The sequence below is a fragment of the Astatotilapia calliptera genome, chromosome 16 (genome assembly GCF_900246225.1).
Source record: "Astatotilapia calliptera chromosome 16, fAstCal1.2, whole genome shotgun sequence".
Classification (NCBI taxonomy): domain Eukaryota; kingdom Metazoa; phylum Chordata; class Actinopteri; order Cichliformes; family Cichlidae; genus Astatotilapia; species Astatotilapia calliptera.
In genome coordinates, this window is record NC_039317.1 from 12590145 (window position 1) to 12604670 (window position 14526).

Below are 14526 nucleotides of genomic sequence, written 5' to 3' on the forward strand. Positions count from 1 at the left end.
TACATACGCAAACATTTGCGAAGAGGAACAGAAGCGCACACATACACACACCAATGCACGCACACACTGCAGGGCCAAGCCAATTAACACCCTGCCACAGCATAGATCATATACGAAGCAGTCGTGGAACAGGAGGGCATATGTGGATAATCATACATGCAAATTAGATGAACAAGAAAGGCACCTGAATTCTGGCAACAACTCGTGAAAACGCGTCAAATACAGCGTCCCGTCAGAGTGGGTATTCAAAGAAGAATACATGTATTTGTGATTTACTGGAACATTTTGACACGTTTTTAATGAAACTCGTAGAGATGAACTTATTTTGGTTGAGTTAACCGGGGCAGAGTGGTGATTGCTGACTAATTTGCAACAACATTTTCAATGTCAAATGAGGAAAATAAAAAGAATATACACATCTCTTACATTTAAGCCACAAATATAAGATGAAGCACTTAAGGGTCTCAGGAAGGAAAATGACTGTCTTCCCTGAAATTTGACTCCAGAACCAGAAGATGGCAACATACCTCTGGCTGAGACCTTGCCTCCCTATACTCCTTTAGCTTTCTTTTATGCATTCACATGTTCACCTAGTGCTTCATTAATTTATTTATTAATTTACTTGCACTGCAATACAAACATTATAAGTCTTGAAGAGAGGAGCAGGTAAATATAGTGAATTATTCACCGGGTTCCTGACTTGACTACTGGTGGTTAGGCAAGATAAAAGCCAGACAGACAAATCCCTATGGTTGGCTTTGAGTGTGTGCTGTACATACATGCGCGCATGCATGCACGCCTGTGTGTGTGTGTGTGTGTGTGCGCGTATATTCACTGTATATTCACAGCCTGTAGGTAAAAGGAGATGGATTGGTGATTGGATGATCGGTGTGGTAGCTGCAGCTCCCCCTCCCCCTTACATTTTTAGTTCTGAAGATCAGTTTACTATTCTTCACTATTCCTCACTGTTTTGCTTCTTCTTCCTCTCCTCCTCCTTCTCTTCACTCTATGACGTTTGTTACGTAAGCCTAACGGACGCAGACCACTACGGGGTTCCAACATTAACACCCAAAAGCAAAAGAAATCAGAGTCAGCCCTGACTAATGCAGAGTGGGTGCCTTTCCAGCAAGCGTGTGTGAAAAAGAGACACAACTGAGTGAATGGTAAATGAGGCTCTCAGTTACAGTAGTCGGTCCCCACTATATGACAAGGGCTGATCCACTTTACCCACTCCTCGCAGCACTGACTGTCACTTCAAACAGACTGCGCTAAGATGAGTCTATTTGCCATAGTAAACAATTTAATATTTGATGCATAGTACAGTAAGCAACCCACCCCTTGTGTTTTATACCCCTCTCCTCTGTTTGTTTTCTTGTGTGTGTTTGTGTGTAGTGAGGTGGGAGTAAGGGTAGGGTGTGTGTGGGGGTGGGTGAGGAGCGGGGGGTTGCTGGCATACTCAGCAAGGGTAAATGAGGCAACAAGAGTATTTGAGTGCATACATAATCTCTCAGAGAGATGACGATGGAGAAATCGCTGCCTGCTACCAAACACTCAGACAGCAGTAGGATCTGTTCATCCTCACCGAACATGATGAACATGTAAAAACTCTCGTCTTTTTATCCAGGTCTGTGGTTTAGAATATGCTCCGGTTTAGAGTTTTGACAGATTTCTGTTCAATAAAATAAATAAATAAATAGAATGAAAAAAGAAGGATCGGCAACACCATATCCAAAAGAGACTTTGTAAAGATGATTTTCTGAGGAGTGAGGGCACAGTGAACCCAACTCTAAGCAGCACAGAGTTATAATAATTAATAAATCTGCATTTTCTGTAAAGACATTTCACATCAGCATATCAAACTGCGCAGTTCTATTTAGTCTTTGCGCTGGGGGTGGTTGGTGGTGGGGTGGGGTGGGGGAGTGATGTGGGTCCATGCCAAGACAGCCCATGAGGGCAATGTGGCACAACCAGGAGGTAGGAGCCAGTTGGATGGCTGAAGAGTAAGAGCTACAAGCAGAACAATTACAGCAGTCACTTAACATCACAGTGTCTGGTTGAAGCAATGGCACAGCAGGATGCCGCAGGGCAAGAATGAAGCTTTCATCCAGCTGGTATCACAAGATCAAACTGGTCATGCCAGAAATGACAAAACAATATGCTGAGCCCAGTAAAAGGTTTTACAACATTTTTTTTCTCTATCTTTCCATTGCTTGCATTGATTCTTTGGAATAACTGAGACTTAAAGATTCACTCACCTGTTACCACTTATTTGAGAAGATGATAAGTCCCTAAAATAAACGAATTAAATTAAAAATCTCTACTAATTCTGTACTCTCATCACTTTTTTTGCATGCTTGCCCTCAGCATTTGTCATGTGACACCTGTCAGCTTAGAGAAGGTCCAAAAACATACGTGATAAGCATTAAGAGTCAAACACTGCGGATATTTTGTCAGCTTTCAAAGTAAAATGGAACATCGTACAGCTAATGAAATACTTTGGGTCCAGATGGAGACTGTGACTGGAGCGAAAAAACTAAAAAAAAAAAGGAAAAAAAAGGAAAAGACTTGACTACATGTGCCAAGATAACCACCCACAGACATGGCCATTCAACGGCATGTGTTTACACAGACATTAACATATCTGCATGTAAACACTCAAACACAAACGGGAGCGGAGGCAGCTGACCGCATTTGCCCCTCGTCCTCAGGTTCAGTGGTGGCCGCTCCTGCAGCCTCACCTCCCCCTGTCAAGTCTGATTCTCCTGGTAGGATCCATCATTTGGTTGGCAGTCTGGGTGCCAGTCAGCAGCGTCCCAGGGGACTCCCAGGCAATGGGAGCCTGGAGGCACTGGGCTGAAGCCTCCACAGCTTCGGCAGCAGCTGTGTGGGAGACAGAGAGAGGTGCGGCACAGATGTGGGAGTCTGGAGGCAACAGAAGGTATGGCTGATTTCAGCGTCGGCCATGTTTGTTATTATACCTTTTCCTGGGAGGAAGAAGCAGGCCCTTGATCTGGCTCGCAGCTAAACACTTAGCCTTTGTTCCCGAGATGAATAACTGCAAGGAGAACGAGGCAAGAGGGAAAAGAGGGAGAAAAGGAAAAGAGACTTGGGGCCAAAGGAGAAATCCGGTGACATGGTGCAGAGTGAGGCTGGTCATTCTATACCCCGCTAAAGCTGAGCCCCTTTTACAGAACGAGAGCCACTGACACATCTTTGCCATTAAAGCTCACACGCATTATTTTACAATGCCTAAATTCTAACAACATGACAAGCCAAGCTTCACTCTCCTGAAAAAAGAAGTCAACATAACATTAATTTGCATAAAGAACAAAGAGGTTCGATGCCTTTTTGTACGTTAATTCTCTTTATTAAAGTACAAAAAAGATGTCTCAGTTTTCTGCCTCTCCACTTGCATTTACCAAAGGTGGGAAGGGATCCAGCCCACCATAAACAAACTTGCTCCGCTGACTCTCAGTGGACCCATGTGATGAATAGTATCAGTCAAAATTACTGCTAATGCTCATAACCAGATTTTCACAGGGAATTTTGCACAACTTCATTTTGTAGTAACACTATCCACCTTGTAAAAATGAACACTCTCGTCTAACAGCACAAGTGAGAAATGGGATAGTTTTCCCACTGAGTTCCCAGATGTAGGATTGCCATTGTATTCACACACCCGGTGTTAGCCCAAGACGGCACCCTCAAATACAGCTCTGTCTTGGCTTTGCAGAAAAAACAAGGCTGTGATATGGAAGAGGTGGCAGTGTGAAGCTGTCAGTACAAAAAGCTTATTTATACCAGAACGAGCCCAAAAAGCAGAATGGCTCTTCTCACGTTGCATTTAAGAAACCGTTCTCCTAATAAATATTTGAGTTCCCATGATATGCCTGATGCTGGAAAATGCCGTGCATGTGCATGTGCACGTGTGTGTGCAGTACAGCGGAGCAGAATACATCTGCAGTGGTAAGGAAACAGTCTGTTAGCATACAGCTTTGACAACTCCATCAGGCCAGTCTCAAGGTAGCTGTCAATCACAACAAATCATCTCATCCCTCAGCGCTGCGAGGACCTCTCTCCACTACTACACACATGACAGGCCCCTACAGCTCTATTTACCCATGCACACCCTCCCAGTGCCAATTGGTTTGTAATTAGAAAACAGTAAAAAGAGAAAGGGAACGGGGGTTGCTGCTAAAAAGTAAGTCGGCAACAAGTTTGGACACAAAGCGAGTGAATGGTGCCTTTCAGTGGCTACATTGGCATTTGAAGAGTGGGTTGGCGCTCGCATGGTGGCGGTGCATTGAAAAGCGAAGGCATTCTTATTCACTCTCTCATTTAGGGGACAATGTAAGTGTGTGTGTGTGTGTGAGCGTGCGCAAGTGTTGGGGGTGGGAATGGAGAGTAAGGTTGTCTCACACACACACACACACACACACACACACACACACACACACACACACACACACACACACACACACACACACACACACACACACACACAATCCTGATTTGCAAGACTCATTTTCAGCTACCTATAATTAGATTAATGTGGTGATGGCATAGCACAAAGCCAGGCTCACACCACTTCTATCCGAGAGCATATGAATTAGGGACTAAACACATCTCTATTCCAAGCAGAGAAAGCGGCGGTGTGAGTGTTTAGCGTACCCTTTATGATGGGGAAAGATGTTAATTGTGTGCCATTACCTCTAAACTGTTTGCTTGTTGCATTAATCATTGTGCTAATTGATGCAGAAATAAAATTGTTGCCACGGGCGAGGAAAGGGAGTGAACCAGAGTGCGGGATGGCAGATAAAAGATTATCGTGGCGAACATATGGAGATGGCACTGCTTTGAAAGTCTGCTCTATATGCCTACCCACGCCACATGGACTGGTGAGTGGAGTGCCAATAGCCCAACCCGGTGAAAGGTTTAGGCAGAATGACACAAAATAGGTGATATGCAGGTCGAACATATTTGGGGGGGAGGATTTAATTGATATAGCAACTTTTATGGTACAATAATATTGACTATGGCTTTATTGATTTTATTAAAGCATATTTTCAAATATTGAACACAGAGCTATTAAGTCTTTGACATTTAAGTCAGGCGCTTAATAAGAGATTTTAAGGAGGATAACAGAAATACTGTTTTCTAATATTCATAATAATTGTGTCACTGTGCCATTATGCAGCACATAAAATAGCTTTTATTTCCATATATTATAAATAGCTAATAACCCGTGAAGTTGTTAAATCAACTGCATATTTAAGGGTAATAGGAAAGTAATAGGAAGGATTTATATTATGCTGCTGCTACGGAGCTTGAAGCATCCTTTTTCCCCTTCAAAGTCGGCTTGAGAAAGTCAGGTTTTGTCGTGCAGATAATAATTCCACAGGCTTTTCCAAACATCTTCAAAATTCAAGAATTTCCAAAGAGTCTACCTGACATTCAGCAGGTAAAAAAGATGTGCAGGTGCCAACCGCAAGCACAGAGGTTTTAATGTGTGGCTGCATGCCTGGCCGCCTCCCTGACCGCCTGTGCTAACAGGGAATAAACAGAGGCAGCCATTTAAAGGGCCGTGAGTCCATAAGGAACAGGGAATGAATGAAGAGATTCAGAAAACGCTTCAGAGGCCCTCAGCAGCGGACCAGCCGCCGCCTCCAAACCTGCTGTGTTTTTGTATGCAGATTCCCCTTGTCAGAATTCATTTATTCAAAGGAAGTTATCCAAGAGTGCGGGCTGCGAGACCAAAATAGTTGCATTCACAGTCATCTTGAAAAACATTTTGGAATGGTAATGCCATGAGAACATGCCATTTATGTGCCTGTGTTTGCGTAAGAATCCGATCCAGCGTTCCCCTCGGCTTGCTGGCCGGGAGGCACAGTTCACAGAGACAGGAGAGCACTGATGCCACTTACGGGGTTCAATAGCCTAAATCTCTTCTAGGAACACTTTTTATATTGCCAGGAACATGTAGCATTGGCAGTCAGTATATGCAGCAGTTTGATCCACTGGTGAAAAAAAAAAAATCGATATTTTTTTACACAGGTCATAAGATCATTCTGTTCGCAGCCAATCTTCATAAAATTGTACCTTTGTTTATCAAAATAGATGCTCTAGGTGATGATGACAAAATTGCTTGGCCTAAACAAAGAAACGACAAGCCTCTGGCATTTTTACAATAGCTGAAACCACAGCGTCACAATCTTGTTCTCTCTGTCTGTCTCTCGTTTCTCCCTCCCTGCGTTTCTCTCGCCTTCTCTCTCTTCCCTTCTCTCTCCTGCTCTGCACAGGTGGTAGAAGCTTCCTGGTAGAGTCTTTTTCATTCCTTTTTGTTCCCCTCCAATTGCTCTGATCGGGAGCTGTTGATGGTGATGACAGTGTTGGCCGTCCATTGATTTGCTGTGGCCCCTAGTTGCGAGTTCACAGCAGATGACACTCTTCCTTTGGCTTTAATTAGAGCTGGCCCCATCTTCTCTTCTTTCGGCCCTGGATGTGGTTCAACACATGAACACAAAAAGCTCCTACACACAAAACTCCCTGCCAGGAAATAGCCAACACTTTGCTACTGCAGCTAGTATTTAGTGCCCTTGACTATGAAACCTGTATAGGTTGTGTTTCTTGTGCTGTAAATAAAACCATACTGTGAGCACAACAGACCTTTCTATTCTAGAGTACAGAAGCGATGTAAACTCTTTTGTCCTGTGGTGCATATATTAAACTGCAGTAGATGAATAAATTGAGATACAAAGTGTACACATTTAAGCATTCACTGTACACTTTTATTTTCCCGATCCACAGGATCTACATGATAGAAAAAACAAAAGCAAAAAATCTCAAGAAACTGGCTGGATGGGAAATTTTGTTCATCCCCATCTCACCCATGAGGCTTTGTCCTACCCCCTGCACTGTCATGAGATACAAAGGCCTCAACTTACCATCTGTCCTGGATATGAGCCACTCCAAACCTTGGGTGGAGCGCAGCGGAGGAGAGAGTGGACAGAGAATCCGTGGTCTGGGCAGGGGCTATTATCTCAGTGGTCACGGGTCCTTGCACATATTTCATGCCTGCTCCCAGGGTGTCTTCGCTCAGCTATTAGCACACTGTATTCATTTAAAGTGCTCGTGGGTCACTTGTGGCCTGCATAAAGCTCTTTTGCTGATAAAAAGCAGATGAGATAAGAAGCACAAAAGGTGAGATCTGAAAGACAGTCACAACACAGAGAACATTCAATTATACTTCTGTGGCGTGTCCAACACCTATTGCTTAATTGTAACATTGTGAATTTGGGGGCTTTTTCCTCCTTTTCCTCCATTTTTTTCTCACTTGCATGTTTAAAAAACAATGAGGTGACAACTCCGGCGCAAAACAAATCAAAGCAAAATTTTGCATTCCATGTTGCAATTTAAAGCAGACATGTTCCTAATTTGTATTCCAAGCATGACAAGACTATTAATGAGACTCACTGGCAAATATGTTGTCTTGGTCTTTCTTTGACATACTTAGTTCAAAAGTGCATACTGTTTATTTCCTCACACTAGGCTGCAGATTACATGTGCATGCCGGGGGTCAGATAGCTGTCACCTCATTATGGTTTTGTAACATTTTCCAGAACAAGTTTTGATAGATAACATGAAACATGAGAAGGCCCTTTGTCTGTTCTAATTATTTCTAAAGTGAGGTTAAAGGTACTCCGGTGAAGGTACTCCTCATTCTAACTGTAAGTCTGTGATAAAGTTAACAGCAAAAAAGAGTTACATTGTTTCACATCACTGAAGATCAAACCTATCCTGCCTCGTGGGACAGTTGGTTTGAGGAATAATGTCACCCAGCTCAACACTTTTTAAAACCCCAGAGCATCAAGCTCATAGAGGGCAGATGAAAATTCACTTACTAAAATGAATTTTCTGCTCCGCAATGCAAGTAAATAATAATCTGCTATCTCAAGCAAAAATAAATAAAATAAAAATGTGTTTTGGTATTTTTTCTGTTTTCTATTTTTTCTTTTTTTGTTAGCATTAAACATGTCATTTTGCAAGTAAGTAAGATATTATGTTAAGCATTCTGTGTGCTAGTTATCCAGTTTTTTTTCTTCTGTTAGTTTAGTGTGATATCTAAAAGAGCAGATATTCTTCATGTGTTCATCTCAGACACACAGGTGTTGCTATAAGCACAGATGCCCCACCCACCTGCTGTTAAAATCTTTTTTCCACAGGCAACCAATCAGAAGAATGTGGCCTTATCTGCATAAGTATAAGATCAGTACAGGACCAGTAAAAGATAAGATAAATAAGATTTACTCTGACTGTGACTCATGCAGAAGTACTTCTATGGAGTTGGAAAAGAGCATATTGGTGCATAATGCGCAAGGGTGATGTTTTTAAGGAGCACATGCTAACCAAGACTATGAGTTTCCACAACTAAATTGTGAGTGCAAGTGAAAACCACAAAAAACGTCTAGTTTTCTAACTGTCTCCTGGTTGACAAATTTGTTCTTTGCATCACTGCCACATGTGCTGACTCCTTATGGAGATGCTGTCAAACCCGACACTTAGCTTTCAGCATCCAGTATTGCTGCTGTCAGTACATTGGTACCGTTGAATGAGAACATGCTGGATGACGACACGATCCTGCCAAACGTCCTAAAGATACTGGCACAACTTTGGTCTATGGACACGCCAGTTTACAAAAGCTCGCCGCAAACACAGACAAAAATCTTCGAACACGTGTCCACATGTCCAAAATGCACATGCTTGATCGCATGCTTGCAGAGAAGCACATAATCAATGCAGTCTTTCAGCAAGCCTGACCAGTGGGGGGGCATGACCTGCCAGGTGACCCATGCATGTCTCCACCAGTGCCAGAGCATGCCCATGAGTATGTATGTGTCTATTAGTGTGAAAGTCAGCTGTTCATCCAAGCGAGTATTGTGTGTTTCAGTTTACAAGTTTAGCAGCGTCACCACATAATGAAGCTGCAGCACGTACACGATCATACAGAAAAAGGTGAACGGTGTACTTCAGATATTCTTAACTCATTCTGTTCCCACAACAATCATACCTCTCAACACACTAGATCGATCCTCCAGTAAATCTTTGTCAAACCATTCTCTACAGTCAAGGGTTAGAGTTGAAGACATCCTGATGACATTATAGGGAACAGAGTGGAAGTCCAGTCATAAAGCCAATCAGGGGAGTCCTCAACGGGCCTCGTAAATCTTTTTACTTTGTAAGGTTACTGGGAGGTCTGGGAAGTGGAGATTTCCCACTTATTATTCTCGGGAAACCACAGACAACCTCCCTCTGAACTCAGGTCAACAAAGGTTATGACCTTGGGATGATCATCATTGTTGTTTCAGTTACCATGGCACTAAAGCTCCCCAATGTGAGATTCATACACTTACATATACAAAAAAATCTGTTACTATTTAGACCTTCATACATGTGGTACCTGTAATATTTTAGACAAAAGATCCATTCAAATAATGATTCTTTACAAGCATCATCTGTCAATCAAGTATCCTGGTCGACTCAGAGAACTGTTCTAATGAGACTGCAAGACCCGCCTTTCAAAGTCAGTACAGTTCTAATGAGATTATGACTTTACAATCAATTTTTAAGAAATCAAAAGTTGCTTTATGTTATTAAAGTATTATTAGTATCAGTTAGTAGCAACTTTTTCATTAGAGAAAAATTACCAAAACATCTAAATTAAACATAATACTTATATGTTTTTTTAAAATGCCTTAAAGCACCTTACCACACGATTTGCAGACACATTTTTCCATTTGCAATTATCTGTGTGTGTGTGTGTGTGTCAGTGTATAATTTTTCTTTTTTTCAATTGCACCTATCTACTAATATTCTTGACAGCTTAACAGGCATAAAGACACATTTCCTGTGAAAGATCAATCATCACCACCTCCAAAGTGCGGTTCTCCAGGACCAGCCCGGTGGCATCAGCACATGGTTAAGCTTTATGAAAGAACTCTGACAGGCTTTCAGAGTCACCTCAGGACATTTCAGACCCCGAGAGGATCAGCGGGCTTCCAACAAGTGGTCTTCAGGGCATCTCAGGCTTTCATACTGGGGGAGAGCCTCTAACAACTGAACCACAAGAAAGCAAGTGACAGGAGCCAAAGAGCAAATACACTGCAGCAAATATATCCCTGCATCTTGTTCCCGTATTTTGTGGTACATACTCTCAATTCAGACACAAACATAACTTTTGAACTGCTTTTTTTTGTCCAAAACGCAGGGCCAAGTTAAATATATATTTCTTTTCTGATGGGTCCGCATTGTTTAGACAGCAGGATCAAAACGTCACTATGCGTCATTAGTATGTGAAACAAGCAGCCCATTTCCCACACTGAACTCAAAATCTGAAGCGAAAGGTAGACAAAGCGCACCTTCCACCTCACCTCTAGCACTTAAAAAGTTTCCCCCAATATATCTAAACGTCTTTTTATGACTTCTGTTCCACTTCTAGTTCTTGTAACAGCCATGTAGGCCATGCCAAATGTGCCCAGAAATAAGCTGGGCCTCCCCACTGTCTCTGAGATTGCCCACCCAGGAGTCTGGCACACGCCACAGTGAGCAGGAGGCCCTCTGGATTACAGTAATACACACTATCTCATAATGGAAAGCTGCCGTGCACATTTCGCTCTCTCTGCCCTCATTGTCCACACTACCAACTGCACAATCAGGATATGAGACTGTGATTGCACCCGTTAGCATGTGTGAGTTTACTGGTGTGTTGCTCAACCCCCTCCCTTTTTCCGGGCTTGGCGCTGCTTGGCTCCAACAAGGTAAAAAGTGAGTTAAAAAAAGGTGCTTTATACTGCTAATAATTATGTTGTGACAGGTAAGAATCTAGTTCATCACATCATGGGCTCTTCCAGCTAAAAAAGCTACTTCAACCTTTAGACATAAATAGTTTGATTAATTGAAGGCAGCAGAAGTCGGGGGTCACGAGGAAACAATGGCACTTAACCCGAGATAGTAACATGGTTAAATAAACAGTCCGAGTCCAAATAGGGCCGGCGTTTGGACCCACCACAGGTTAGGCAAACTTTGCCACTTTTCCTCTCACCCTGTAATCATCAGAATGTGTAATTAAGTGGGAAGCTGACCTACAGTTTGGAGAGGAAATCCAGACAAAGTTGAAAGCCATTAAGGAAAGGGGGGGGGAGGACAGAGGCAGGCATGGAGGACGTTGCACTTTGTTAGTCAGCCTTCCCTAGGTGACTAACAAAGGTGCAGGTGGGCCAGGAGGATGGAGACCTATTTTACCTTGAGTTTAGACCACAAGGCCACCACAGACTGTACATAATTACACCGCAGAGGTTATTTACTCCACTAAGTGGCTTGCCTACCAACCCTGTTGGTGAGTGCACACTAATCAGGCCGGTGTGCCAAACAATGGACCATGTGTGCCTCTGAGTGTTGTGGGAGGAGCAGAGGTGACCATCAGACCGCCACTGATCAACACCGGCAATATATTTCAAAAGGACTCAAAAAGCTCTGAAAAGAGACTGAGGCAGACAGACAGACGGACCGGTAAGGGTCCGATAAAGTTGCAGATTGGCACGTCTTAAAACCTATATTTAACCAGGAGGTTCAAGAGGATAAAGGCGGATACAGTGACACTTGGGACAAGCATAGAACAGATGCTTTCTCACACAAGGACAAAAAGGATTTGAAGACTTCAATAACCCAAAGGTCTCAAATAACCACTTTATGGAAATGGTTTTGGTCTATTATTTTCTGTTACTGCTCACATTACTGTATTATATTTCAGTGATAGACCCTAAAGGTAACAATTGTATGTGAAAAGTAAATAAAAGATACAAAACAAATGGCAGGAAAGACTTTAAAGGATTCCATTTATCCAAGTACAAGTAGCCTTAAACCAGGACCATCAAACATAAGGCCCGGGGGGCCAGAACTGGCCCTGCAAAAACTCCAATCTGGCCCACTGCATGAATTTGGGAATAGTGAAGGAGAGCATAAATTTTGGATTTTTAACTGTAATTCCTCAAGTTTTATAGCTTCTTCTACATTCATACTGCATCAGTAATTACTGGAGCAGGCAGTAATTATGTAATAGCAAAACAATTAAATGACAGAAATGTTCCTGTTTTTTCAGTATCTATGTTTTAAAATCGTTTTGAGTTAACAAAATCATTTTGTTTTATAATTTTTGTAGAATATATCTGGAATTTTACACTCTTTTACACTCATTTCTTTATCATTTATAAAAAGTGAGATCTGAGGTTTAAATTGCACTTCTTTTTCTCATATTAAGACATCTATTTAAATGTGGGATTTGGGATTAAATGTGTAGTTCAACTTCTTTACACTGACAGAAAAGGGCCACAACTTGAGGTGACAGTTGATGTGATTTGGAGCTATATAAATAAAACTGAAGTGAACTGAGATCAAAGTGGACTGTATGGGGCTTTCAACCATAGTGAGCGTCACCTGGTCAATTGTGGTTTGTTATATGATCAGATAGCTTATCTTTAGAAATGGAACGGAACAATTTAGTACTAGTACTGCACGATTATAGCAAAAATTATAGTCAAAATTATTATATTATGATTACGTAGAATATCATATATTCACAGAAATTAAAAACTGAGTCCATTTTCTTGAATCCTAAAGATATTTTAGTAGAAAACCAAATTAATAAATGAAAAAAGGTTTTGTGGGAGGACACAGGGCCTCCCAGATGAGAGTTAGGGGTTGTTTTTCACAGTGAAGCACATTGTATCAGAGAAACTGGCAGACCCCACTGGCCAGAAGCCTGCTATAGCTGGCAGCGGCCTCCACCATAGGAGGCCCTGTGAAATGCACAGGAGGCACGGGAGAATGCATCACTGACCCTCTGTGATCCCGAGACAAAGGAGTGCGCGCAGCAGGCAGCCATTACTAAATCTTCTACAGGTTTTCCTATGCAAACCTTTCACAAGTTTGCTTCCTCTAGATAGAACTTGCTGAACAAAGACTCTCTGTCAAACTGACTACACATGATCATCATGCTTAAAAAGCATTTTTGTTCTTGTTACATGTCAAATTTTGGATGCTAACTGCTAAAAATTTACAGCACTGTTATCACTGTTTCCCTTTTTATATACCAGCCATAATCACAACAACTGTTGTCTCAAGACCCAATATCGTTCACATAACATAACACAACATAACATAACATAACATAACATAACATAACATAACATAACATAACATAACATAACATAACATAACATAACACAACATAACATCCTGATTAGAGCTATTCTTCCCACCATTAGTATGAGTTTACATATGAGTTTCACTGCTCTGCTATGATATATGTATTGCTAACAAGCCAATCACTCCTGCCAACAGAAGCAGTGGAAGCACAGAGAACCATTAAAGGCCTGGCTCCAGCTACAAAAACAAAACCTATCCACCTGAGACCACAGAGGGACAGGATGCAGGCTACTTATAGCAACCCAAAACCATCGCACAAGAATAGCAGGAAAAAACGGCTCTGTACGGGAGCTACACTTAGCCTTTTGAAGTGCGCCACCTCTAAACTATTCTGAAAAGGCACCCCAGCATCTTTGAAGGCAGGTTATCCTCCATGGCCTTGTGTCCTGTTGTGGACGAATTGTTTCCTCTTTCACTTTGTCTCTATTTCCCTGCAGAAACTGACACTGTTTTATTGTTCTCCTGGGCTGAACAGTTGTCATGTGGCAAGTGAGGGACGGGACCTCTCGCTGGTCTCTTGTTGGTGCAGGAGGACAGTAGGTAGCCAACAGGTGACGCAGGAGTGGTCATCCCGAAGAATCGGGAGAAGGATGGCCCCCTGTTCATGGCTACCGTTTCCTCTGTCCTCAAGGTTATGACCTTACAATGGCCTCTTGCCTAAGAATGGACCATTTGAGTAATTAATCAGTCAGCAGTAAGTGATCTCACTGCACAAACATGGCCCAAAAATACGGAGGACACCGGCATGTTTTGTTGTTTTTCTTGTGGTTTAAATGGTTGTGGTTGTAAATACAGAAGATTTATGGTACTCCCAGGCAGGGGGAATATGCACCTGCTAGGCTGTAAAAGGAAAAAAAGACAGCTTCCAGACTTTTACAAGTTATTGTAAGTAGCTTGAAGTGAAGTGATTTTTACCGATACTTTATGGCTAATATGTGGCTTAGAAACAACCTGTTATATTTATTGCAGACTGAATGTGCTCTATAATGCAATAAAATACATGTGTTTGGTTTTTCATACTTCAACAGAATAAGTCATACTCCTGCGGTGTAAGAGAGACAATGCTGCAAGGAAAGAAAGAAAGAAAGAAAGATATTTTCACCTCCGAGCATTTAACCGAGTATTATCTGTGTAATCTCAGATAGAAGTACAGTACATGTGCTTCCCTTGACTCCTGTGGAGATGTAGAGTTTGCTTTAACACTCAATATCAGGGAATCTAATTGCACTTACAAATCATTCCTTCGTTCCTTTGGCTTGCTTCTCT